General features: G+C 33.6%; 1 protein-coding gene and 1 pseudogene across 1 annotated transcript in view; one reads left to right on the forward strand and one right to left on the reverse strand.

The window, feature by feature from the left end:
- SGCZ (sarcoglycan zeta) overlaps window positions 1–27,717 on the reverse strand; it is a 1,168,143-nt gene that overhangs the window by 198,258 nt on the left and 942,168 nt on the right. The gene's annotated exons all lie outside the window — the stretch shown is intronic.
- Window positions 22,117–22,995, forward strand: LOC109027895 (eukaryotic translation initiation factor 4E-like; annotated as a pseudogene).

Raw genomic sequence — 27,717 nt, forward strand, 5'->3', positions numbered from 1 at the left:
TATTGCCCTGTAAGATATTAATGAGTTTGGTCTCTAACTCAGCAAACCTATTTCAAGATGTCTTTACTAGTGCAGTGTTAAAAACCCTGTTTTACAAAATGCTCTTTGAACTAGCATTGCCATCTAAACATTATAGTACTAATGAGATAATAAATCTTTGACATGTTTATTTTTATATCTGTGTGACAGTCAGGTTTTTAATTTTTTTAAATATATTTTCAAAAGTTCTTCAGGTTCCCCCATTATCACTGATTGGATTCAGCTGTCAGATCTCATTAAGCTACATTGACTAAGAGGTGTACTTCACAGGCTATTTAAATAGAAACAGGATTCTTGGTTTGGGCAGTGATTCCCAAGTAGCCCGACAGCTTTATTTTTGCTGAGTCTTCATTTGTAGTAATTGGGAACCTAGCTTAATGGTCTGAGAGTTTGATGATGTATTTTAGAGGGACTATAGGATTTATTCCTCTTAGGTGAAGTAAAACAGAAATTCTGGTTTGTTAGCTATTTATTTTTATTTTTTTTACCTACTATTTATGAGAAGTAAATTTGTATGCCCTTTGGAAAAGAGAACTATTCTTTGAGATAAATACTGTGAATTTTTGTGTAGCTGTTGACTTTTGACCCATGAATAAGAATTGAAGATGCAAGATCTCTGTTGACATATAATTGAGAAAATCTTTTACTTCTCAGTATGTGAGTGTGGAATACTCTTACTTTTTCAGTGTATTATAAAATTTAATTATTAATCTCTTAAATTAATTTAGCTTTGTATTAGCTGCTTAATTTTTTATTGCATTGAAATACATGTAACATAAAATTTACCCTAGAATAATTTTAAAGTGTACAATTAAGTGGCAGTTAGTACATCAACGATGTTCTGCAACCATTATTACTATCAAGTTCCGGAAATTCTTCAGCATTCCAAAAGGATATCTTGTACCTTTTAATCCATCACTCCCCATGTCTCCCTACCCCTAGCCACTGGTAATCTCTAACCTGCTCTCCATCTCCACGGCTTTGACTATAATGGATATTTCATACAAATGGGCTTATATAATAAATGACCTTTTTGGTCAGACTTTCACTTAGCATGATGTTTTCAAGATTCATTCATGTTGAAATGCCATATTATGTAACAGTATTTCAATCCTTTCATAGCTTAATAATACTCCATTATATGGATTTACCATATTTTATCTATCCATCCACTGATGGACATTTTAGTTTTTTCTACATTTTGGTCAATGTAAATAGTACTATTATGACCACTTGTGTACAAGTTTTTGTTTGACCACTTGTTACCAATTCTTTGGCTGTAAAGTTAGGAGTAGAATTGATAAGCCATATTTTACTTCTTCTTATCTTTTGGATGACTGTGAAAATGTTTTCCATGGGGCTGTCCTATTTTACATTTCAACCAATAATGTGTGAGTGTTCCAATTACTCCACATTTTCACCAGTACTTGTTATTTTATGTCTTTTGTGTTTCAGTTATTCCAGGGGACTGCAATGATATCTTATTGTGGTTTTTATTTGTGTTTTCTTGATGGCTAACAATATTGAACATCTGTATGTACTTGATATCTATTCATATATCTTCTTTGGATAAACGTGTATTCACGTTATTTGTACATTTTGTAACTCAGTTGTCTTTTTGTTTTTAATTATAGGGATTCTTTATGTATTTTGGATGTTAGAGTTTTATCAGATATATTAATTGAAAATATTTTCTCACATAGTAGGATTTTTTTTTACTCTCTTGATACTGTCCTTTAATGAGTATTTTTTTAATTATGAAGAAGTATAATTTTTCTGTTATTTCTCTTTGGTTGTTTATGCTTTTGATATTGTATCTAAGAAACCATTGTCAAATCCAAAGTTATGAAGTAATACCCCTATATTTTCTTCAAATAATTTTGTAGTGTTAGTTCTTATACTTAGGTCTTAGATCCTTTATGAGACAATTGTTCAATATAGTGCAGGCAATGGTCAAAAGTCATTTTACACGTAAATATCCACTTATCTTGCACCTTTGTGTTGAAGAGACTATTATTTTCCCATCAGATAATCCTTATGCTCTTGTCAAAACTCAATTGACCATTGGTCTATGTGTCTATTTTTATGCCAGTAACATGCTATTTTGGACATGATAGCTTTGTATAGAAAGGCCAGAAATAAACTCACACATTTATAGCCAACTGATATTGGCAAAGGCATCAACTGCACACAATGAGGAAAAGACAACCCCTTCAATAAATGGTGCTAGGAAAACTGCATACACATATATAAAAGAACTGTATTAGTCCATTTCCACACTGCTATAATGAACTACCTGAGACTGGATAATTAAAAAAAAAAAAAAAAGAAAAAGAGGTTTAATTGACTTGCAGTTGTGCATAGCTGGGGAGGCCTCAGTAAACTTACAATCATAGCAGAACATGAAGGAAAAGCAGGCACTTTCTTCATAAGGCAGAAGAGCGAGTGAGTGGCGAACCACCAGACACTTTTAAACAGCAGATCTTGTGAGAACTCAAGCATTATCCCGAGAACAGCATGGAGGAAGCTGCCTCCATGACCCAGTCACCTCCCACCAGGTCCCTCCCTTGACATATGGGGATTACAACTTGAGATGAGGTTTGGGTGGTGACGCAGAGCCAAACCATATTAAGAACAAAATTAAACCTTACCTTTTATCATATAAAAATAATTCAAAATGGATAAAAGCCTTAAACGTAAGACTCAAAACTACAAAACTACAAGAAGGAAACATAGAGGGAAATTTCCATAACATTGGTCTAGGCAAGGATCTTTTGTATGAAACCTGAGGTGCATACGCAACAAAAGAAAATATAGACAAATGAGATTAGAAAAACTAAAAAGCTTCTGCACAGCAAAGAAAATAATGCACAGAGCGAAGAGAAAACCTACAGAATAGGAGAATATATTTGACAACTGCCCCTCTTATAAGGGGCTAATATCCAAAATATATAAGAAACTCAAACAACTCAATAACAACAAAATAATGACCTCATTTAAAAATGGGTCAAAAACCTGAATAGACATTTCTCAAAAGAAGACACTCAAATGGCCAACAAACATGAAAAAAATGCTCAACATCACTCATCATTAGAAAAATGCAAATAAAAACTTCAATGAGATGTCACCTCACTCAAGTTCGAGTGGCTAGTACATAAAAATTAAAAGACACCCAGTGTCAATAAGAATGTGGAGAAAAGTGAACAAATACACTGCTGGTGGGAATGTAAATTAGTATAATTCTTTTGAAAAACAGTATGGAGTTTCCCTCATAAGCTACCAGTAGAACTACCATATGAACCAACCATACCACTACTGCATATATTTTCAAAGGAGAAGATATCAATATGTTGAAGAGATATCTGCACTCCTACTTATGTAGTAACAGTATTCACCATAGCTAAAATATGGAATCAACCTAAAAATCCATAAGTGGATGAATGGATAAAGAAAGTATTGTAAATATGTACCATAAAATAGTATTCAGCTATAAAAAATGAAATCCTGTTGTTTGCAGCAACATGGATGAACTTGGAGGACATTAAGTAAAACAAGCCAGGCACAGAAAGATATCACTCATATGTGGAACGTAAAAACTTTTTATCATAAAAGTACAGAGTAAAATAGCGGTTATCAGAAAATGGGGAGAGTCAGGGAAATTATTAAATAGGCACAAAGCTACAGTTAGGAGAAATAAGTTCTAGGTATCTATTGCCTAGTAGGTTAAAGAGAGTTAACAATAATGTATTGTACATTTCAAAATAGCTAGAAGAGGGGTTTTTAATATTCTTACGGCAAAGAAATGATAAATTTTTAAGGTGATAGATATGCTAATTACCTTGACTTCATCAATACAGGATTCATACATGTAGTAGTGCATAAATATTTATGATTATGTGTCATTCATAATTTTTTAAAAAGAAAAATTCAATTGACCCTAGATTGCCAAATTTATTTGTGCACTTTTATGCTGGTACCATACTCTTGAACACTTTAGCTTCGAAGTAATCCCTAAAATTGAAATATGTTAGTTGTCTATACTCTTTCAAGATAGTTTTCACCATTCTGGGTACTAGTTGTTTTACTAATAAATTACATTAATATATATTGTAAATTTTAGAAGACAAAAAAATAAAAAGTTCTTATTCTTTATTCGGGAACATATATATATATGTATTCTTTTACTTTGGTACAACTTTCTTACAGTGGAGTTAGAGGACTATTTGTGTGCACACTTTTCTATTCCCCTCTTTAGGATTTAAAGAAAACTTGGGTACAGGAGAATTATTTATCAAAGTTGTTTTCTCATGAAAATTCAAGTCAACCCTATCTTTGCTGGGCTTCTTCCACTTACCAAAACTGGAAATTTTACTCTATAATTCGCATCCTCAGTTTCTGACTAAAAGCCCCAACTACTTTAATAACACATTCAGCCAGAAGAAAGGAGATAATAAGTGGCTTTTCTAATCTTCTCTCCATTAGGTGAAGAAATAATGCATCATATTTTACTGAGCAATGTAATAGGTGGAAGCTTCTTTAAGCTTCAGGGCTGAAGACTGTGACAGGTAGATATCTAAATTTAATGTTTTATTTTACCAAGCATCATTAATTAATCAATGTAATAAAAACTTATCAAGTACGAACTAGGAGCCAGATGCAAGAGATAAATAACAGACTATGGCTTTAATTTTTTCATTCTTCAAATAAGAAAATGAACAAACAATTATAGTACATATACAAGTGTGATGGAGATTTGCATAAACTAATCTGGGGCAGACATGAGAGTAGCTATTCAATCACGGTTGGTGAAAACAGCCTAGGAAAGTCCTCTGAAGGATGTAGCTCCTGAGCCAATTACCATGACATATAATGATGCCTCACGTAAAATTTAAGAAAGTAAGAAGTGGAGAAGAAGCAACAGATGCAGTGACATCAACTCAAGAGCCAACAGTAAACTAGAGATCAACAAAGAATTCAACATACTCTGAAGATGAGGCACAAGATAGGGAATGAAGAGACATGCTGTTGACGATGGAAAAGGCTGCTTTGTGTTAGCTCCTAAAATATTCCATGTTTATATGCTCTACCTATGACAATATGGCCTAGTAATGTAGCGCATGTTGCTGGAGACTATTCAAACTGTCTCACTAAGGTCAAATTCTGGCTCTACCACTTTCTTGATATGTGACATTAGACAGGTTCTTTTATAATTTTGGGCCTCAATTCTTCATCAACAAAATGGAATAATAATAACACCAATATCACTAGGCTTTTCTGAGAATTACATGAAAAAGTAAATAAGCAATGTATTATGTTACATAGAGTAATCCCTCTCTCTCTCTATATATATATAATTTTAGTATATTATTAATGCTGTTATTTTCCAGCAGTAATACACAAAGCACATGTTTAGGAGAGTCAATGATGTATAACATCTAGAAAACTTTAAAAAGTTTTTCATTCTTATTTAGGTTTCAGGATATGGAGAACAGAATGGTTTCATTCACATCCCTGGGTTAAAATAAATATGGTGATTAACCAAATGTATATTGACCCTACAAATTTTTCAAAAGTGATCTAAAAAGTACAGCCAAAAATGTCCTTGTAAGCTTAAATGGAGTCTAAGGAAAGATACTTAAAGAAAATAAAAACCAAAAGAATATGTGACAAATCACAATTTAGCAACATACACATAACAAAGATGACAGAAAAATCCCAGTGGACAATGGATGTGATATATGTAAGAATGAATGTATTCAACTTTTACTCAGACTCTGTCTGCCACACATGAATGCCATTTCTTTTTGCTTTTCATCTGTATATAAAAGTAGAATAGAATTCCAGAGAAGAGATATTTCAGTTTTCACAAAGAGAAATCTTTGGAAATAATGAAATTCCAATGATCAAACTAAATGTCTCATGTCCACCTACAGACACCCAGTGATTTCCCATTAACATATAGCATTACACAGAATCTTATTCAGTTACTTAGACTTTTAACTCCAAATGAAATTTGTCAGTTTGATACATATGTCAATAATTTCTAGGTAGTGTAATGGGTGGCTCAGTTTCTAAATAAAAAATGTAAGCTCAAAAATTCTCCAATCTATATAAAATCTTCAAACTAGTTAATGCAAGGTTCATAAGGTTAATTAACGACTGAAATTCATGGTCCCATGAAATTATGTTAATTACAGGGGAATTATTGATCTGAGATGTAGAATTCTTTTCTAAGAGGACTATAATTAAGCATTTTCCAACTTTGTCCCTTTTTAGCAAACAGTTGGTAAGATTATCCTCATCATTATCAGTTGTCTTTAGAAGATCAAAGTAGTAGAAACAAGTGCAATTCAGCTACATTCAGGAGCCAAATCTTAAAATATTTATTTTAATAAATGTTTTCATCAATTTTAGTGGTATCAAGTCAAGACATACATATCTCTAAAAACTGGATCAACAATCTATAGAGTACTATCTTTTCTATTATATATTTAAAACACTATCTTTTCTAGACGGTGATGTGCATATATCAACAATATTGACATTTTTCTGTAGCCAATTATAATACATTCTAGTTATTACAACAACCAGACATTACGAGTAATTTTGTGATATTGTAGAATTTCTGAGAAACATGTTAAATTATTATGTAGACTAAAAACTCTCCACTTATTTGGAAGTTTTTTAATGATAATGTCATGATATCAGTAGGAATATATTTATGTATATATTTATTTGTGAGCTTCATTTGGGAGAGAGAAATGTAGAAATATGTCATTCTCACCGATACAACATTACTAAAACTCCTATGTAATCTAAAAGTCACAAACTTTTTTGTGACCATCTAAGAGTTGGAACTGCAAGGCAAGCAACTACCCAAAAATCTAAGGAGAGAAAGGTACCTCCAAGGAAAGATGGAAACTTACAACTAGAAACATTCTAGAAGAAAATATATAAAAACATTGCTGTGATCTTATCTTACATAAATTTTTTTAGATATAGTACCAAAATCATGAACCATAAAATTAAATGTGAAAAAATTGTTAAATCAAACTTTAAGATTGTTAGGGATGCTCTGATTCTTGAAGAAAACTGAGAAGAAAATAAATAGTCCAGCTGATCCCTTTAAAAAAATATTTGAAAAATCACATATATGACAAAGAACTTGTATGTAGAATAGGTAGGCAAATGTCAAAACTCAATAATAAAGCAAAAGCCCAATTTTAATAAATGAGAAAAATATGCCAACAAAGATATCTATCATCTAAAACATAGATGTCACATAAACATATGAAATCGCTGTTAGATGCAGGGAAAATGCAAATTAAAACTACAGTGCACTGCCACTAAGTGCCCTTTTAAAATGTCAATAATAATAACAACAACAATTCTGCAAAGGCCAAGTATTAACAGGAATGTGTAGCAACAAGGATTCTCATACATTTATTGCAATATGGCAATCATTTTGGTAATGCAAAATGGCATAATTTGAAAAACATTTTTTCAATTTCTTGAAAATTAACCACCTCCTATGTGACCCAGCATTCTGTAGAATAAATATCCTGGGTATTTATTCAATTAATATGAAAACTTATGTCCATACAAAAGCTTTTCTGTAAATGTTTATAGCGGCTTTATTTGTAATTGCCAAAAGATGCGAAAAGAAATGTTCTTCAACTGGTGAAATGAACAGGAAACTCTTTATAGTCAATCCATGCAGTGGGTTGCTATTCACCCATGAAAGGGAACAAGATTACTGATGAATGCAAGATGGATGAATCTCAGAACTCACTGTAGTAGCTGAATGTAGCCAGTCTCAAAGGCTACCTACTATATGATTCTGCTTATATGATATTCTGGACACGGTGTTGTCACTTGCCATATAATTAAAGTAATGGTATATCAATGTCAATACAGAGTATAATTTACAATCAAGAATCTGTCCATAATCATTCCTTTTTAAAATAATCTGTAAATTAATTTCATATAGTAAGAAATTTTAAAATAGTTAAGGGCTTAGGCTCTATTTTCTAGTTTTCATGGAGTAAGTAGTGCAGGATTTAACCATCTGCTGTAAAATGAACTATAACTGAGGGTAATATACATTTTTGGTCACGGACAACAAAAAGTACAGAAATGTGACATATTAAAAAATGAAAACTAATGGGGTGAATTCTACTTTTATGAAGGTTTTCTGCCTGAGGTACTTTCCAAATGACAGTGTAAGAATGTGAAGGCCAAACACAGAGCAACCAATAGATTGAATGAAAGAGAATTGGGTGTTGCTGAGGTGGCTGGAATTTGGAGTGCGGCAGGTAGGGTACTGCACAGGAGGGAACTGCACAGAGAAAGAGCCTCACAATTCTGCATAAGTCCCCTATTAGGTCAGTAGCCAAACATAAAGTAGCACATGCACAGGGCCAGTGCTCTGCAAAGGCTGTCAGAGAACAGCTACTGGAGAACTGTGAGGTACAGTCAGATACTGCTGGTAGTGTAAGTTCAGACCAGAAGGTGGAGAGACACTCCACTGAATACCCAGAGTTTAGAATTGAGACCACAGAAAAGCCAAACATGAAGTCTAAGGCTACACTAGTTGTAGGCTTGGCCTAAATAAGCTTCAACCTAAGACTCAACAAGATCTATCTGATCTGGCAGGAGATTCACGTCCTGCAAAAACCAAAACCAACACTCTTGAAGCAAGGCAATAAAACCCTGACGCTTAACATCACAGTATTCTGAACCTATGGAAAAAAATAAAAACTACTAGACATGGAGAGAAGCAGCAATCCATGATCCATACCCAGGAGAAAAGCTGAGAGTTGACAGCATGTAGTACAAGAAATACTGAGCAAAGATCTTTAGTCCAAATAGATGGAGGTTTGGATTTATATGAAGGATTAAAGTATGTCAGATTTAGTAAATATGTGAATGAATACTTATCATATTTTACATTTGTTAGTTTTAACAGCTATTTGTTTCTTTAAACAAAAGTAATAGAATTTGTGGGTTTAATCAACATAAGAAACAATATGTATGCAATAATATATGAAGTTTAGAAAGGTGTAAAACTATACTATTGGAAGGTTCATAAAATACATACAGACCCATACAATGTTAATTCAAGGTAGACTAGGGTACATTAAAGTTTCATATTCTAATTCCTAGGGAAATCAAATAAATATAGCCAAAAACCTAAAAGAGGAAATAGATTAGGTCACTAAGGCTATTTACTTAATCTAAAGTAATAAAAGGGGGTCAAATAAATAAAAAAAATTAGACGAATTTAAAAATATGTATCAAAATAAAAGATACTAGCCCAAGCATATCATTAATTACATTATTTGTAAACAGATACAATAAATTACAAGGGAAAATACAAAATATTTTTAACTGAATAATTTTTTTTTTTTTGAGATGGATTTTCGCTCTTGTTGCCCAAGCTGGAATGCAATGGCATGATCTCAGCTCACTGCAACCTCCTCCTCCCAGGTTCAAATGATTCTCCTGCCTCAGCCTCCTGAGTAGTGAGGATTACAGACGCACACCAGCATGCCCAGATAATTTTTTGTATTTTTGGTAGAAACGGGGTTTCGCCATGTTAGCTAGGCTGGTCTCAAACTCCTGACCTCAGGTGATCCGCCCACCTCGGCCTCCAAAAGTGCTGGGATTACAGGCCTGAGCCACTGCACTCGGCCCTGAATATTTTTATTTAAAATCTTGTAATTTGAGGATATAGATATAGAAAGCTAAAAATTGAGAGAAATACAGATCTTAAAATTGTATTTAATAGAGAAAAAAGATTAATAAACAATGTTTTCTAAGAAGCTAGCAAAAAAGGGAGTAAATTAAATTGCAAATTAAATATACAGAAATAAGTAATTAAAATAAGAGAAATTCCTGAAAGACATAATTAAAAAAAGAGAAAAGTATCAAAAACAGAAGTATCTTATTTGAATTATCAATAAAATTGATAAAAACTACCATAAAAAGTAACACAGAAAAGAGAGAAAACCAAAATTACCCCTTTCTAGAATAAAAGCAAAGACAATAATATAGAGCACATTAAAGAAATAATAGGAGATATTATAAAGACTTTCATGTACATAAATGAATCAAATTAGGTGAAATGGAAAAATTCCTTGAAAAATAAAAACTACCAAAGCCTACATAAAAAACAATAGAACATCTAAGTAACTATATCTGATCCATTTAAATGGCTATATCTGGGAAGAAAGCTCAGTTGGTAATTTAAAACCTTATCAATAATGAAAAGTATAAGCACAAGCGGCTTTGTTGGGAAACTATTTCAAACTTTTAGACCAACTCTTGCAGAAAAAAAAAGGAGAAGACTTTGCCACTCATTTTAGGAGGGAGAATGAATGGTGATAATACAACTAGATAAAAGTCTTACAATAAAATGAAGTTACAAAACATTCTTACCAAATATTAACAAAACGGTCCTAGCAATAAATAAGAAGTTATCTTGATCAAGTGGGATTTATCCCAGGAATGTAGGATGATTTAAATATTTATTGTGAATTAATATAATTCATAATATTACAGATGAGAAAATGAGCAAATAAAAAGATTATTTTAATAGATACAGAAAGATAATTTGACAAAATTTAAAACATATTCATGATAAATACTTTCTGTTCACTAGTTATATAAGGAATTTTCTTCACAGTGATGCACTCCTATGAAAATTCTACTGTAAATATGAATATCATACTGAATAGAAAAGACTAAAATTTCCTTTTAGATTGGAAGTAAGATAAAAATATCTTCTCTTGTCATTCCTATTCAATATTGTAGTCAGGCCTCACCCAGCATGAGTAAAGAAGAATAAAATACATAATACTAAAATTGAAAAAACTATTTCATTTGTAGACAAGATAATTTACAGAAAAAATTTTACATAATTCCCAACACTACAATTAGAAACAAAAGTGAACTTAACAGTGCTATAAAATATACCATCAGTATGCCAAAGTCAATTGTATTTCTATATATTGGTAACTAAAAGTGAGCAAGAATATTTAAACTTAATACCATTTATTATGACATTAAAAATTTTATATACTCAGAAAAAAATTTCAACAAATATAAGCAGGATCTGTTCACTGAAAATTATAAAATATTTCTGAAAGGAATTATTGAAGCCTAATTACATGGATAAATGTAATATGTCAATGTACTGGATGACAAAATATCGTTACAAATGTTAATGTTCCCACAAATTGACCAAGGGAGTCAATGGAATACTGATCACATTCTAACTGGTGTGTGTGGGTGTGTGTGATTCTGCAGAAATCAACATTTTTAAATGGAACGAAAAAGAACATAGAACAGTTCAAACAAGCTTGAAAAAATATTTGGATATCTTATAGTACTTGACTTCAATTTCAACTGTAAAACTTGATTTTAGAATCTACTACTATCAAGAGAGTATTATATTGGTATAAGGAAAGACATATAGGTCAATTGAACCGAATCCAGAAAAAGACCCCAACTTGTAACAAAAATTGATTTTCAACAAAGTTGCCAAAGCAATTCAATGGAGAAAGAGAAGTCTTTTAAACAAATGGAGTTGAGTATGGAAAAAGTACACAACAATCACCCTCAAACCATGCACAACTACTAAATTGAAATGGTTCATAGGTCTCTACATAAAAGATACAGCTATAAAGCTTCTAGGAGAAAACACGGTAGAAAATATTTACAAATTTCAGGTAGTCAAAGATTTCTCAGAACAGAGAAAACACTGTCCATAAAAGTTAAACATGAAATTGGACTTTATTAAAACCTCTGCTCAAAAACAAGCATTATTAGATAAATGAATAGACATAATGTAGACTCACTAAATATATTCACAACATATATATCTGAGAAAGGATTTGTATCAAGAATATATAAGCAATTCCTATAAATTACAGTAGGAAAGACACAAAATCCAATAATAATGAACAAAAATTTAAAAATGCAATTCACAGGAAAAGATATATAAATGGCCAGTAAGCACATAAAAGAGTGCTCAACATAATTTGCCATCAGGGAAATGTGAATATCTCTGACAACCACAAAGAAATCCTACACATACTTCTTTAAAAACCTAAACAGACTAATAATACTAAGTGTTGGCAAGGTTGTAGAGCAATGGGATCTCTTTACACGCTGCTGGTAGTATTGTAAAAAATACAACCTCTTAAAAAAACTCATCATTTCTTACAAAGTTAAAACTGTGCCTACTCTATGACCAAGAAATTTATCTCCTATGTATTCACCCAAGAGTAATGAATTTATATGTCTGAAGAAAAAGAATATAGTATATTTATTTATTAATAAATTTTTACAGATTCTTACAATAAAATACTGCTCATCAATAATAAGTAGTGCATTGCTGAATGATCAAACATGGATGAAATATATTTTTCTAAGATAAAAAATGCAAGAATATACACTATGACTGCATTTTTACAAAGGCCAAGAGTAGGCAAAATTGATCTATGGTTTTGTAAGTCTGAAGTGTTTGAATTGTAATTGCTTGGAATTGGCAGGGTGAGACCTGCCTGAAATGGGCTTTAGGAAATAGCAACATTTTGATTGTGATGTGAATTACAAGGATGTATAGTTGTGAATTACATTTCAAAGTTGTGTATTTCACTGCACATATATACATATTTCAATTAAAAAAGAACAGAATTCTACAGCTAAATACAGGAAGGAAGGAAGGAAAAAAGAAGAAAGGAAGGCATAAAGGGAAGAATAAAGGGAGGGAAGGAGGAAGGAAAGAACAAAGAGAGAGACAGGGAGGAAGAAAACGGGGAGGAAGAAAGCGGGGAGAAAGGAAGGAAGAGAGGGAGGGAGGAAGGGAATGAGAAAGGGAAGAATTTAGGTAGGTAAAGAGGAAAATAAAGCTTGGGTTCTGAAGTCAATACAGTATAGTTCATATTCCCAGGTGTGCTACTTACTCTATGACCTTGGCCACATTACTAAGGCCATCTACTTTTTTATTTTATTGCCTAAAAATAACTTTTTAATAGTATTTTTAAGATTGCTATGAAGATTAAATAGCATGACATAGGTATGGAAAGGTTTTAAACTTGGGAGTGCCTCAGAGTAAGTAATCGCTGGGTGGAAGTTATGAGAATGGTGGTCGTATGAGATCATATGAGAGTATAATGTGGTTAATTTTGAATTTCCCTGATGATTAGTGATGATCATTTTAAAAATTTATCTCTTAGCCATACGTATGTCTTCTTTTGAGAAATTTCTATTCAGGTCCTTTGCCCATTTTCTAATCAGGCTATTTGTTTCCTTGCTATTGAGTTGTGTGAGTTCCTTATATATTCTGGATATTAACCCCTTACCAGATGACTCTTAAAGGTGGCCAAATTAGAGTAGATTTAGAAGATAATGTTCAAGAAGGAGGTAGAGTGAAGATAAAGGCAGCCTCCAACCAGAAAAGATATAGCCAGAAAGCTGGTATATATAAGATTCGACACCCCCACTTATGATGTGAGAATTGACTTAGAAACACAAGAAAATCATCATCATCATCATCATCATCATCATCATCATCAATTATCCCTATCCCCTCATCCTTGTCACCTATTTATTAGATGCCTCATATGTGCTCGGTCAATGTATCTAGTTTTGTATTAACATGTACAACTTCCTTGTTGAGATTTACGTATCTGATTCCACATTGTATGTATTATTTAAGCTAAGCGTCTACATCTATCTCTCTTTATAGAATCTCCTCTTCTTCATGGAGCTGATCCATGTTTTCTGATAAAAGTATAGGATTATTGGAGTTTATAATACAATTTCAACCTCGGTAGGGATTCAAATCACAAAAAAACAAACAATTGTTGAAAAGCCTAACATCTTTACTGGAGTTAATTATAACAGGCTACCTGTTTTACACTCAGATTCACCCTCATCTTATTTTGCTGTTTTATAGATTACACCATTCTAAATTTCATGGCAGTCTTTTACAAAAGGAACAAAATTTCAGCCTTACAAATTGACTTACATGAAATCTGGGGTGATAGATATTTCTCAGTCTTCAACTTTGGTTTCTCCAGCAGAATAACTTTACTTGCCATCAGTTTATTTTAATTAAAACCCTTATTCATTCAAGGTAATATTTATGGCCCAAACCCATTTGACAAAAGGTAGAAAAAGGGGAAAGACAGGGAGAAGAATAACTTGCAATTTTTGGAAACTTGGAACTGACTTTAATTTTTACTTATCATGCTGTATTTCACACATAGTTTTTAAGTTATGACTTTATAGTATTTTGTTATTCATCTATCTCTTTTAGAAAATGGGGATTTTTAAACTCAAAGCATCAAAAAGTATTTTCAGATGAAAAAGATAGTTTTGTAGCTGTTTGAATATTTTCAAATCGTCTTTTCCAAGGCTGCCTTTCATTTACAGTTCATTGATGTTTTCCCCCAATTAATTAGAAATATCTGTCAACGCTTTACACTGCTTTACAAAGAATACTTTTTCACACACATTGTGACCTAAAAAGTCTTTTCTTTCTCTAAGATTACAACTTAAACGTGCATGCATCACTGTAATTGAATCAAAATGTGGGAGAGGAAACTATTATGTTATATTATTTTTTTTATTCAAATACACCTCTTAACAATCAAAAGTCATTTAATACAATTTTTCCCAAAAGGAAGACAGAATAATATACCCTCTAACATGAAATTTAAATATTTCTGCAAAAACACTGGATATTTGAAATTTTCTCTTGAATTGATTGAACACGTAATCTTGACTAATCCAGGTCACCCTTATATAGGTTTACTTTTTCTATTTATTAAATCAAGTGTATTTTACCGGCCCTGTGATTCTTTCAGAGAAGCTTCTATCACAGACATAAATGAATCAATTTTATATTTATTTGTTTCATACTTTAATTTTCCTACTTCTCTGATGGTCATTCCTTAAAGCCATCTTCCTTCTCCCAGAACATCATTTCCAAGTTCTGACCTACACCCTCTCCGATTTCACTCAATTGCCATTTACTTAGAGAGCTTTGACTCTGTCCCCATGTGGCTGGCTGGCTCCTTCACCTGCCCCTCTAGCTTTATGATTTACTGAGATTTAATATTGCAAAGGCCTGCCGAATACTTCTATCAAAATGTCTCACTGGGATTCAAGCTTCACCTGTCCAAACTAATACTATATTTTATAAGGAAGTACACCGAAACACCGACCCTAAATTTTCTTCCACATATCTCATATTTATTCTGGACAAAACTACCAGATACAGAATTGTATCCTAAATACAATTCTGATGACGTCACTTAAATGTTCAAAAGAGGGCTCTCTATTTCTCAGGAAGCAACATCTGAATTTTCTTTTCAATTTCATTGAGAGAACTAACATGACCCCAAACTTTCTTTCCAGTCTCAGTCATATTCGTGCTTCTTACACTGAGCACTTGCTCAGGGCCTCCTTTGCTCTAGCATGCTGCTTCTTTCTGTGTGACTGACATCTTACAAGACCCATGTCTAAGGCCATTAACCTCCTGATACATTAGATGCCCACTTTTACCTGCGATAGTTGGTGAAATAAAATATCATAAATATAAAAGAAAATAAACTTATATTAAATTTCCAAACATGTCAGAAGCAGTTTCTACAGGGAATAATGCATCTCAACGCATCCTTAAATTAACAGGCAAAGCATAATAGGAAATATTATATAAGAGAAAATAGTTAACCTTAAATAAAACTTGCATGAAATGAACATGAATTACACGCATTTATGAAATATGGGAGGTTAGGGTTACTTTGAAGATAAAATTTAACTTTTCACCAATCCCACAAAAATTAAATATCAAGATAATAAATTACATATATTACAAAGGACATGGATATCTTTAAAAACCTGTACTATACACTCATACCAACACACAAGAGTTAGATGTTCATAGACTAGAAGTCCTAGGATAAACTCAAACTACTTGCAGAAAAAGACAAACATTCCTTCAGTAAACAATATGTCAGTGGATTCTTACAAATGCCAAACTAAAATTTCTCCAAAATATTACAACCGAATGACTCTAAAAAACTTCCAGCAAAGCCTAATTCTTCAATGATGACATCCTGAAACACCAGTGTCTTCTTGGTTTTTACTGAAAATATTAGCCAATTTCTAAATAGCAAAATATCTCTCTCTATATATAGATATCAAAATATCAAATATCTATCTACATACATATGTATATTGATATATATTGTCGCCCAGGCTGGAGTGAAGTGGCGCGATCTCGGCTCACTGCAACCTCCATTCCCTGGGATCAGGCCATTCTCCTGCTTCAGCCTCCCGAGTGGCTAGGATTATAGGCACCCGCCACCAAGCCCAGCTAATTTTTCTATTTTTAGTAGAGATAGGATTTCGCCACATTGGCCAAGCTGGCCTCGAACTCCTGACCTCAAGTGATCCTCCTGCCTCGGCCTCCCAAAGTGCTAGGATTGCAGGCGTGAGCCACTGCACCTGGCCAGTTTGCTATTTTTTAATAATGGCTTTACATTTGTGAAAAAAGGAATGATGAAATCATAAGGCCACCTATAAGTGATTCAGCATTCCTATTTTCAAATGAAAATATAGGTGCTGGATGCTGTAGCTCCCACTTGTAATTCCAGCACTCTACGAGGCTGAGGCAGGAGGATCGCTTAAGCCCAGGAGTTCGAGACCAGCCTAGGCAACATGGTAAATACCGTCTACATAAAAAAGTAAAGAAAATTTTAAAAAATTAAAAAGGCCAGGTGTGGTGGTGCACACCTGTAATACCATCACTTTGGGATGCTGAGGCAGAAGGATTGCTTGAGCCCATGAGTTTGAGACCAGCCTGGGCCATATAGTAAAACTTTGTCTCTACAAGAAGTACAAAAATTAGCCAGGCATGGTGGCACATGCCTGTGGACCCAGGTACTTAGGAGGCCGAGGCTGGAGGATCAATTGAGCCCAGGGGTCAAGGCTACATGAGTCATGATCACACAACTGCAATCCAGCCTGGGCAACAGAGTGTCTCTAAGAAAATGAAAACGAAATGAAAGTATTTTTATAACAGAAAAGTAAAATAAATATCGCTCAGGTTTATGTAGCTTTACATGCCATAGCTATGGTAATGCATTATTCGTGGAATTTATTTCACTTCCTGAAAAAGGGATCAAAGTATTTAGTAAATATTCTCTGTGGCTACATTTGAAAACTATAAGGCTATTTTAACTGTGTAAAATAAAAACTTAAATCATTCAATGGTAATTCCAGAAATAGCACACCTAGTTTTTCATTAATTATGGACATAATTTGGTTACATTACAACAGTAAGACATTGCCTAAAGTAGAAAATAAAACAGAATCAAGTTTCGGAGGTGTGTAGACTTAGCAAAATTATCAATAAATTAAAATTTGGGGAAGATAAGACTATGAAGATTACATGAAAATCTTTAATATTAATTGAATTGAGTATTGATGTAAACAGCATACATGGGGCATTACAAAAATATTGCTTAACTTACAGTGTTTTAATATGTAAAGATGGTAGATAAAATAGATTTAGTACATATCTTATTTTACTGATATTCATTTTAATATAACATTAAGTCAAATGTTAAGTCTTTATAGGGCAATCAATGTAACAACTAATCTACCAATATAACTATCGTATGAACAACAAAACATGAATTCAAAAGGATGAACAATGGTTAGCATGACAGATGCCTTATAATTAACATTAAGCCACAGAAATAACATTTTTTGATATGACCACAGCGTGCAATATTTCTAATACTTATATTGCTTATTTTAAAACTACGGGAAGGCATCAATGTCCCTAAACCAAGACATTTCAAAAATCTCAATGAGGTTTTATGAGGTCTATATCTTCAAAAGCCATTCAAAATTCTGTTGTAAATGTGGAATAGCAAAAATCTAGATATTTTATCTCATTTTGAATTTCAAAAATAAAATTAATCTTATTAAATTTAACTAATAAATGTTTACTCCTTTAAAAACAAATGCATACAATCATAGTTCAATCTTTCAGAGAGAGTGTTATTACTAAACTACAAAATAAAGAAGAGCTATAAAATTATTAAGACAAGAAATAATGATAGCCTTTGTGGTAGCTTGCAAATTTTTCCCATAGCTGTATTTCCCTTTGCAAAGTGACTTTACTATTCCTCCAGTCAGTAAGTTGAATCAATTTCTTATCACTTAAATCCGGGCTCAACCTTGTAACTTGTATTGGTTTATGGGACATTAGTAAACTTGCCCCTAAGCAGAGGATTGAGAAGTACTTTCACTTTGGGACTCACTCTCTATTGCCGCTGGGCACCATTCTGCCACCATGTGTTCAAGCTTGGACTAACCTCCTACTGGATGAGACCACATGGAGTGCCATTTCAACCATCATACCAACTTAGACACGTATGTTAGGATATTCTAGGTTATTCAGCCCCAGGTCAGTTTGTGTAAACAAGGAAAACTGCCTACTAAACAAAGTTGAGAAAATGAATCCTTGTGGTTTTAAGCTATTAAGTTTTGGGCAAAGGTTTTTTGTTTTGTTTTTCAGCAAAAGCTAACTGAATCCATCATTACATATAACTTTTAGAAGATTAAACTATTTTCATAACCATCATGAAAACAAAAGTAGTTTACAAATCTCACCATGATTAAAGCAAAATATTAAATTCAATAACATTATAAATGGACATAAAGTACTTAATCAAAAATAATATTTTATATACTTCCTGCTAGAAGCTATGTAGCTGTCCATAATACTCATTAATTTTGAAATAACATATGAGATTAGGTGCTTGACTAACTATTTAGCCAATTTCACGTTATTCCAAATAAAATGTAAAGCACTGGGAAATATTGTAATTTCTCTGTAAAATCATTCTACTAGATTGGATTATTTTCCGGTTTATCTCTTTGATAAACTCTGTTACCTGGCATGAGCAGGAGTATTTTGATTCTACTTCCCTGGTTTAATTTTTGATGACCAAAAGAGGACCACCAGCATGGCAAAAACAACATGCATGAAACCAAACATGACAAGCTGACGGCAAATCACAGATACAAGAGGAAGGCAACAATGACACTGTGTCATATAGACACTGAATTAAGAAGAAAAAATAAGTGTCATTGTTAATTTGCATGCATTTGCATTATTTGTGGTCAATTTCTGTTGTCCTACTCCCTGATCAAATAAAAAATGTGGTAAATATCAGTATTAAATCCAGGAAAACTTATAAAAAGAATGGATGCAAAAGTAAAAGAAAAATAAACATGTATTAATACATTACTTCTTTGTCCTCCACAAGTACTAGAGGATAAAAAGCAGACAGAAAATGATACTTTATAGCAGCTTGTTTAAATAATTCACTTCACAAATAGTTCTCAGCAACAAATGAAATAGCAGTCACTAATTATACCTAAGTTAAATTGAAGGAGAATATTTGCACTAATTTGCATTTCAAGAAATGAGAAAGAGAAAATGAATTTAACAAATATTTTATCAGAAAAAGAGCAAGTACTGCTATAATAACTTTAACTTAAGTGATCATAACAAGAGCATCTGTGGGAATAAAGTAAATCAGACACATGAAAAAATAGGACATTTAATTGACTTTTCCTCTTATTGTTTCCTTCCTTATTTTCCAGTCATTCAAATTTCAAAATTAATACTTTTGTAATTTGGTTCAACACTAGACCATGTAATTCAGTTTCAGAGTGGTGCCAGGGTCAAAGAAACACTTCAGCTGCACAAAGTAAATTTCAATAGTTCAAAACGTCTATTTGCATATCTGAAAAATGATGAAAAGAATATAAATGCATAATTCCTTTCCCATCCATATTCACTTTTCCAGGATCTGGCAAATAACTACAGTACATTCCAGTTTTTCTCTCCATTTCCCAATCCCTTTCCTTTCTTTCCTTAATTACGTAGGTTGACCTAACCTTTCTTCAGCAAAAAAAGAAAGGGTCTGTAACTGAGGGACAGGGCACTAAAATTGCGGCATTAAAGTAGATCACACTTTGGTCCCATGACAGATGCTTGGTATAATAATTTTGAAAACACAGAAATGTCCACATAAAATTTGTGATCTGTCCCATGTTTTATTTTATTATCTGATATAAATTTTATTAACAAAGTGGTGATTTTTCCATCTTTTTTAATATAAAGACATACAAACATAAAGATGAAATAATTTTCCCATCGTGAAAGCAAGGGCAAGAGAAAGAGGTCATAGGCAAGATGGCAAGGGTGATTTAGCAATGTAGTAAAACAATTTTAAAGAGTAAGTGGTCTATTCTGCATTTCAAATTATTTGCATACCAAAGTTTAACTCTCCAATTCCTTAAAACGGTAGTCAGTTTTGTGTGTACCTTTTAGGGGGTGAAGACATTAAGGAAATGACAGAGATCTGTATTTGGCTGGATGCCATGACCAAGGAAAGAAATTTCATACGATTCGGGGGAACAATATCTTAGTAAATTAGGGATAAAGATTATTCATTTTGTCACAAATGAACTTGCTATTTCATAGCAAGTTCTTATTTATAGGAGACTACTTATTTCTTCAAAGGAGATTTCAATTGCTGGGCATATAGAACATTACAAGAGGAGATTATACCTAAATCTTTCAATTATTTTATTAATGCAAACCAAAGGAAAATTAGAGGGAAACTATAATGAAAGCGCACGGAAAGGTGAAATCATGACAATAAGTGATAGGCCTTATTGTTATGATGACAATAAACAATGAGCTTTTACAGTGAGGAGGAAACGTACTGTAAAAAAATTTGGATAGAGAACTATCTGCAGTATTTGTGAGTGGATATTCTTTTGATTAGTCTACTGAGTGTACGACAAGAAAAGCATAGAACGACCGAGAGATATTGGTCAAAGGCAGGGTTCAAGCTTCAATGCAGGGTACCAAGGGCATTGCAAACCCGTGCCATTAGAGAAGAAAGACCCCCTTGCCCCTGGCCTTTATATTGCTTGTGTTTGTTTTTCTATGATTTTATTTAAGAAACAATGCCACGTCTAAAAAAAATTTATAAAACATCCGCCCAGACGATAAAAATATTCTAATTTATAATACATAAGAGGGATGGATTTTAGTATGACGATACCGTGTGTTTCGATTTTTAACAAATTACTTATCTTTGTGCCGCGGTACCATGCCGTTAATAAAATTTCTAACACACTGTTTCTCAGAAATATTAGAAACAGTGATGGTCTAATGCATTAAACCTCCATAAACAAAACTAATGGGAAAGAATGAAGCGCTTTCTTCAGTTAATAAAATGTCTGTCTGATATTCGCAAAGAAATACATTTTCTTAATTTGAAATCCAGTAGACTAACAAAGAGTTTCAGTGTCTTGAGGATGAATTCCAAATTCTTTAGCTCTCAAACCCTGCATGCCTGAAGCCCTAAGCTGCTTTCCAAATTCATGTTTCTCTACTCCTTTATATCCCTATTCTCCAAATATTTTTTTTTGCTCGCACATTCCATGAAATCTTTTTTAAAAATATGGCATCTTGAATATTATAAAGCTGATATTTGAAAATTTTAATATCAACAGTTTAATAGTTGCAAGGAATAAAATGTCTGACACTGGTACAATATCAAGTGTAGATTTAAAATGCATTTTGTGGAATACATCAAGGATATGGGGATATGGAGCTCTAGATTGAGCTTATCCTAATGATGGAATATGTCCTCTTTATCACCTAAATCATCAGTAAAACCAGCCTCTTTTTTTTTTTTTTTTTAGACAGAGTTTTGCTCCTGTTGCCAGGCTGGAGTGCAATAGTGCGACCTAGGCTCACTGCAACCTCTGCCTCCCGGGTTCAAGTGATTCTCCTGCCTCAGCATCCGAAGTAGCTGGGATTACAGGAGAGCACCACCACACCCTAATTTTGTGTTTTTTGTAGAGATGGGGTTTCACCATGTTGATCAGGCTGGTCTTGAACCCCTGATCTCAAGTGATCCACCTGCCTCTGCCTCCCAAAGTGCTGGGATTACAGGCATGAGCCACCGCACCCGGCCTCAGCCTCACTTTTACCAGAAAATCAAACCGGAAGCCTCCCCTACTCCTAACTCCCCAACTACAGAAGAGGAGAAAACGGAATCTCATCAGGAGGTTGCTAACCCAGAACACTATATTAAACATCCCCTACAGAACAGATGGGCACTCTGGTTTTTTCAAAATGAAAAAAGCAAAACTTGGCAAACAAACCTGCTGTGGCTGATCTCTAAGTTTGATACTGTTGAAGACTTCTGGGCTCTGTACAACCATATCCAGTTGTCTAGTAATTTAATGGCTGGCTGTGACTACTCACTTTTTAAGGATGCTATTGAGACTATGTGGGAAGATGAGAAAAACAAATGGGGAGGACGATGGCTAATTACATTGAACAAACAGCAGAGACGAAGTGACCTCGATCGCTTTTGGCTAGAGACACTTCTGTGCCTTATTGGACAATCTTCTGATGACTACAGTGATGATGTATGTGCCGCTGTTGTTAATGTTAGAGCTAAAGGTGATAAGAGAGCAGTGTGGACTACTGAATGTGAAAACAAAGAAGCTGTTACACATATAGGGAGGGTATAACAAGGAAAGGTTAGGACTTCCTCCAAAGATAGTGATTGGTTATCAGTCCCACGCAGACACAGCTACTAAGAGCGGCTCCACCACTAAAAATAGGTTTGTTGTTTAAGAAGACACCTTCTGAGTATTCTCACAGGAGACTGAGTTAAGCAATCGAGATTTGGGAGCTGAACCAAAGCCTCTTCAAAAAGCAGAGTGGACTGCATTTAAATTTGATTTCCATCTAAATGTTACTAAGGTATAAGAGAAGTCTCATTCGCCTTTGTCTTGTACTTCTGTGTTCATTTTTTTTTCTTTTTTTGGCTAGAGTTTCCGCTATCCCAATCAAAGAATATACAGTACACATCCCCAGAATCCATAAATGTGTTCCTGGCCCACTCTGTAATAGTTCAGTAGAATTACCATTAATTGCATACAAATTTTACCTATCCACAATACTCAAAAAACAACTTGGCGTTTCTATACTTTACAGGAAAAAAAATTCTGTTGTTCCATTGTATGCAGGAGTATATTTTGGTGGTTTGAAAGATTATGATGCATACAGTTTTCTAGCAATTTTCTTTGTTTCTTTTTACAGCATTGTCTTTGCTGTACTCTTCCTGATGGCTGATAGATTTTAATTTATTTGTTTCCGTATTTGATAGTATTAGTGATTCTGATTTCAGTTTTTGATTTGTTTTGCTTTTGTTTTTTTCCTCATGTAACATTGGTGAAGGATCCAGGAATATGACACAAAGGTGGAATAAACATTAATTTTGTGCATTCTTTGGTAATTTTTTTGTTTCTTATAACTACAAAGCTTTGCTACAAATTTATGCATTTCACTCAAATCAGTGATCTATGTTTGTGTGATTTCCTAAACATAATTGTGGTTTATAAAAAATGTAACATCATAATTGCATTCCTAACTAGAATTAGTATGTCTGTTTTTGTATCTTTTTTTTATTATTATTAAAGTTTTAGGGTACATGTGCACAATGTGCAGGTTAGCACTTTGTATTACTTAGGTTAGTTTGCTTTGGTTAAAAATGGCTCAAGGAGTAAAGCAGTCCCATTCATATTAAGACACTATACAAAACTGTAAATAAAATGTGTACAGTGAATTGTCTTTTAGACAGCTAGATTTGTCCTTTTATTCCTCCATCTTTATAGAAGGAATTTGTACTTCTTATTGCAAGACAGTCTCTATATTATGTCTTCTTTTGTGGTGTCTTCTATGTGAACATTTTTAAAATAAGGGAAATATGGTGGTAATAGAAAATTCGGAAAAACCAGCAGTAGCAAGCTTCAGAGTCTCAGGGTAGACCAAATTTCAGAAAGGGTGCCTTTGAAACTTGAGAATTTCAGATAAAATATCCATGTCTGTGTACCCCGTGGAAAATCTTGGAACACACTTAAGGGTATGCTTTTCTGGGCTTGAGACTATTGCTTCGCAAGATTTCTCAAATGAAACCAAACTGACCTAGTCACAGCTTCCTGGACAAATGATGTCTTTTATAAATAATTTTTTTTTCTTACAAACATCAAGTGATTTTGAATTCCAATCCAACCATTCCTCATAGCCCGATTCAAATTTGTCCATATAGAAACATACAAGGTTGATTCATGCAGTAATTTAGTATAGAGGACCTGATTTCATTTTAAAATATTGTCACTAGTAATTGTTTACATGCTCAGTTCCCAGGCCTGACTTCTAAAGAAGAGTAACTTTAACTGATAGAAGCAACTTCAACAAGCACCACCATAGTTCCAGAGTCATAAAAAACATAGAACAATATCATTCTGCAGCTGAAGTACTACCATCCTGTCCCTGGTTTTCTGTTATTTTTGGTGCATGCTACCGACAGGAGGATATGGGTGCTGAGTCAGTTACATTTATACAGATAGGAACACAATAAAGCCATAAAGCCCAGAAAATTCAAAGTTAGATCTCTTCAAATCTTTTTGGATCACATAATCTCCATAACTATTGAAAGAATATGACTACTATTTTTAGACAATACAATTTCATTCTAGGATCTAATTCACCCTTGTTTATATTGGTAAAAACTTGTGAAACAAGAATAAAAGATCAGGAATAATGAGGTGAGCTCTTACATATGCAAAGCATTCTGTTTGTCTAAAGTGATGGAGAAGTATATTTTCAAAGATTTAATTTGTATTCTTTGAATATACGAATCATTCATTCACCCAGTAAAGTGAATGTTCACTGAAATGTGTATTTTTTTCTGTATGTAAATACACTGTAATAAAAAGTTTAAAAATGTCACTGGGCACTTAATATATAAGAGGCAGTGTTGTATGAAGTGATCAAAACATAAGATTGCTGCTCTATAGAATTTACATATTTTGCGCTTTGTTCTTTGGAATAAACAAAGTGTTTCATATTTTATAATGCAGAATCCATTACATATGTGACACCGGAAACAAAATATCTTGCCACAAACTTACTGAATGTGTTATTTTAGTAGCTATTAGTGGGGACAATGTTTTTTTGAAGCTGTTGATGAAACATATCAAAGGGTCATGAAATCAATTTAGTTGGTTGCAACAATTCTTTATACATATATGTATACATGCCTATAATTAAATTAGAATAGATGCCCTTGGCTAGAATAGATTTGAAATGTTCAGAACGTGTAAAATGTGTTTCTTACTGTGGTTCAAATTCAAAAAAGACTGAAAAACACTAAACTAGTTTAAGTACTGCTAATATATTTTTTGTGGTCTGCTCCTAGAGTTTTGGGGAAAAAAAGGAATTTTTTAGTAAATCTTTCTCTTCATCGTGACTTAGAGGATTCTATATAGCAGTAGTCAGCCCACGTACATGCAAATATGTGATTTTTGGGTAGTGAAAGAATATACTAGTTGGAGAACAATTTCTTTTGGCTTCATTATAAGAAATAATACTGTTGGTGCTTGTAATCCTAGCTACTTGGAAAGCTGAGTCAGGAGGGCTGCTTGAGGCCAGGAACTTGAAGCTCCAGTGTGAGATAATCACACCTGTGAATAGCCACTGCACTCTAGCCTGGACAACATAGCTAGACTCTGTCTCCACAGAAAGAAGAAGAAGAGGAAGAGGAAGAAGAGGAGGAAGAGGAGGAGAAGGAGGAAGAGGAAGGGAAATAACACTGATACTTCTTTAAAATTCCTTTCCACTGGAGAGTGGCATCAATATGATATGGCTCCATGTTTCTTTATGCAAACAAAAAAATTATAGAGTCAAAATACCAATTTAAAGAAAAACTACACAGCATGAATCTGAAGAAAACTATTAGAGTAAGTCAAGAATGTTTCCCAGAACAGGAATAATAATAGAATTCTATAGACATTCCCTTCACCTTCTTACTGATAAGACTGTGGATTCCTTTCACTATTGTAGGAATTTCCCAGTGGTTAAGGACATAAGGATCAAAGCTTGACAGACCTGGACTTGCATTCCTGCTCAACAACGTTTTTTCATGATACTCAGATAAGTTACATAACTCCTTCGAGCCAAGTTCTCTTTCGCAGCTGTGAGAATATTCTAATGAGTATGCTAATGTCTACTTCCTATGGAATGCTGTTAGAACTGGTTGAGAATGTGACCCAGGCCCTTCAGCAATTAATACTTGAAAAGTACTTAATAATTGGTAGCAGGAACTATCCAAGATGTAGTAAAAGGTTTCTGTTACATAATTTTGTCTGCTACCCTAGGGCTGATTTTTTAAATTAATTAATTTATTTATTTTGAGACACGGACTCGCTCTCCCAGGCTGGAGCACAGTTGCACCATCTCGGCTCACTGCATCCTCCGCCTCCTGACTTCAAGTGATTCTCATGCCTCAGCCTCCTCCCAAATAGCTAGGATTACAAGTGTAAGCCACCAAGCCCAGCTAATTTTTGTATTTTTAGTAGTGACAAGGCTTTGCCATGTTGGCCAGACTGGTCTCAAACACTCGACCTAAAGTGATCTGCCTGACCTCAAGTGATCCACCTTCCTTGGCCTCCCAAAGTTCTGGGATTACAGGTGTGGGCCACCATGCCTGGCTGGTCTGATAACTCTTAACACTGGATGACACTGTTATATTAGATTATTTTAAGGAATTTAAAGATATGTAATATTGACTAGGATCTCAGTGTTACCCTTTTCTTAATATTTCCCTGTTACAGATTCTCTGCAATAGGTGTTATTCACACAAATCTGGTACTTTATAGAATAGCAATCTGAGCTGATATGTGCTTCCTGTTTATTCTAGGTCTGCTATGTCATCATCTCTCATCTTTCTTGGGGGAAGACAAAAGTATAGGGTTATATCATCTCTCTCTCTCTCTGTGTGTGTGTGTGTGTGTGTGTGTGTGTGTGTGTGTGTGTGTGTGTGTGTGTGTTGGTGGAGAGAAATATGAAAAACCACAGGTAATTCTTAAAGTATTTGTTTATAAAGGCAATTAAATTTGAGGTGATGAAGGGATCTTCATTTTTTTTGTAAGGCTTCAGTAGAGTCTGAGAGACCCCACCAGTGACATAAAATGGTGTAATCTGTAGAAAAAAATACGCAGTAAGAAGAACTCCTTTTAAAGCTGCCCTAACATGCTTTTTTGTTTGTTTATTTTTAAGTCCAAAGAATATCGCACCTCTGCAGCCAAGTTTGCCCACACATATTATTTAGCAACTTCACACTGTCTCCCAGTTTTAATGAGGGTCTTCTATCATAGTATTATTTTTTTCCCCACCCTTAACCTGGTCCAAAGAGCTGAAACTATCCCATACTTTCTTCTAAGGTTGCAGTCCAGCATTCAACCAATATAAATCAAAATACAGATTTTTTTTCTGAATATGTAAAAAAGATATTTGTAGAGTGTGAATTGTCAAAAAGCAATGAATCAGCATTGAAAATCTCGTTCCAGTCATAGTATTGACTTTTAGGTTGCATGATTTGAGGCAAGTGAATTGCCATATACAAGACAATATCTTTTCATGTCTAGCATTAGGGATTAAGTAAAGTAATAAGAATAAAAATGCTTTGTAAATTGCAAAGT

This window comes from Gorilla gorilla, chromosome 7 (genome assembly GCF_029281585.2).
Source record: "Gorilla gorilla gorilla isolate KB3781 chromosome 7, NHGRI_mGorGor1-v2.1_pri, whole genome shotgun sequence".
Taxonomy (NCBI): domain Eukaryota; kingdom Metazoa; phylum Chordata; class Mammalia; order Primates; family Hominidae; genus Gorilla; species Gorilla gorilla.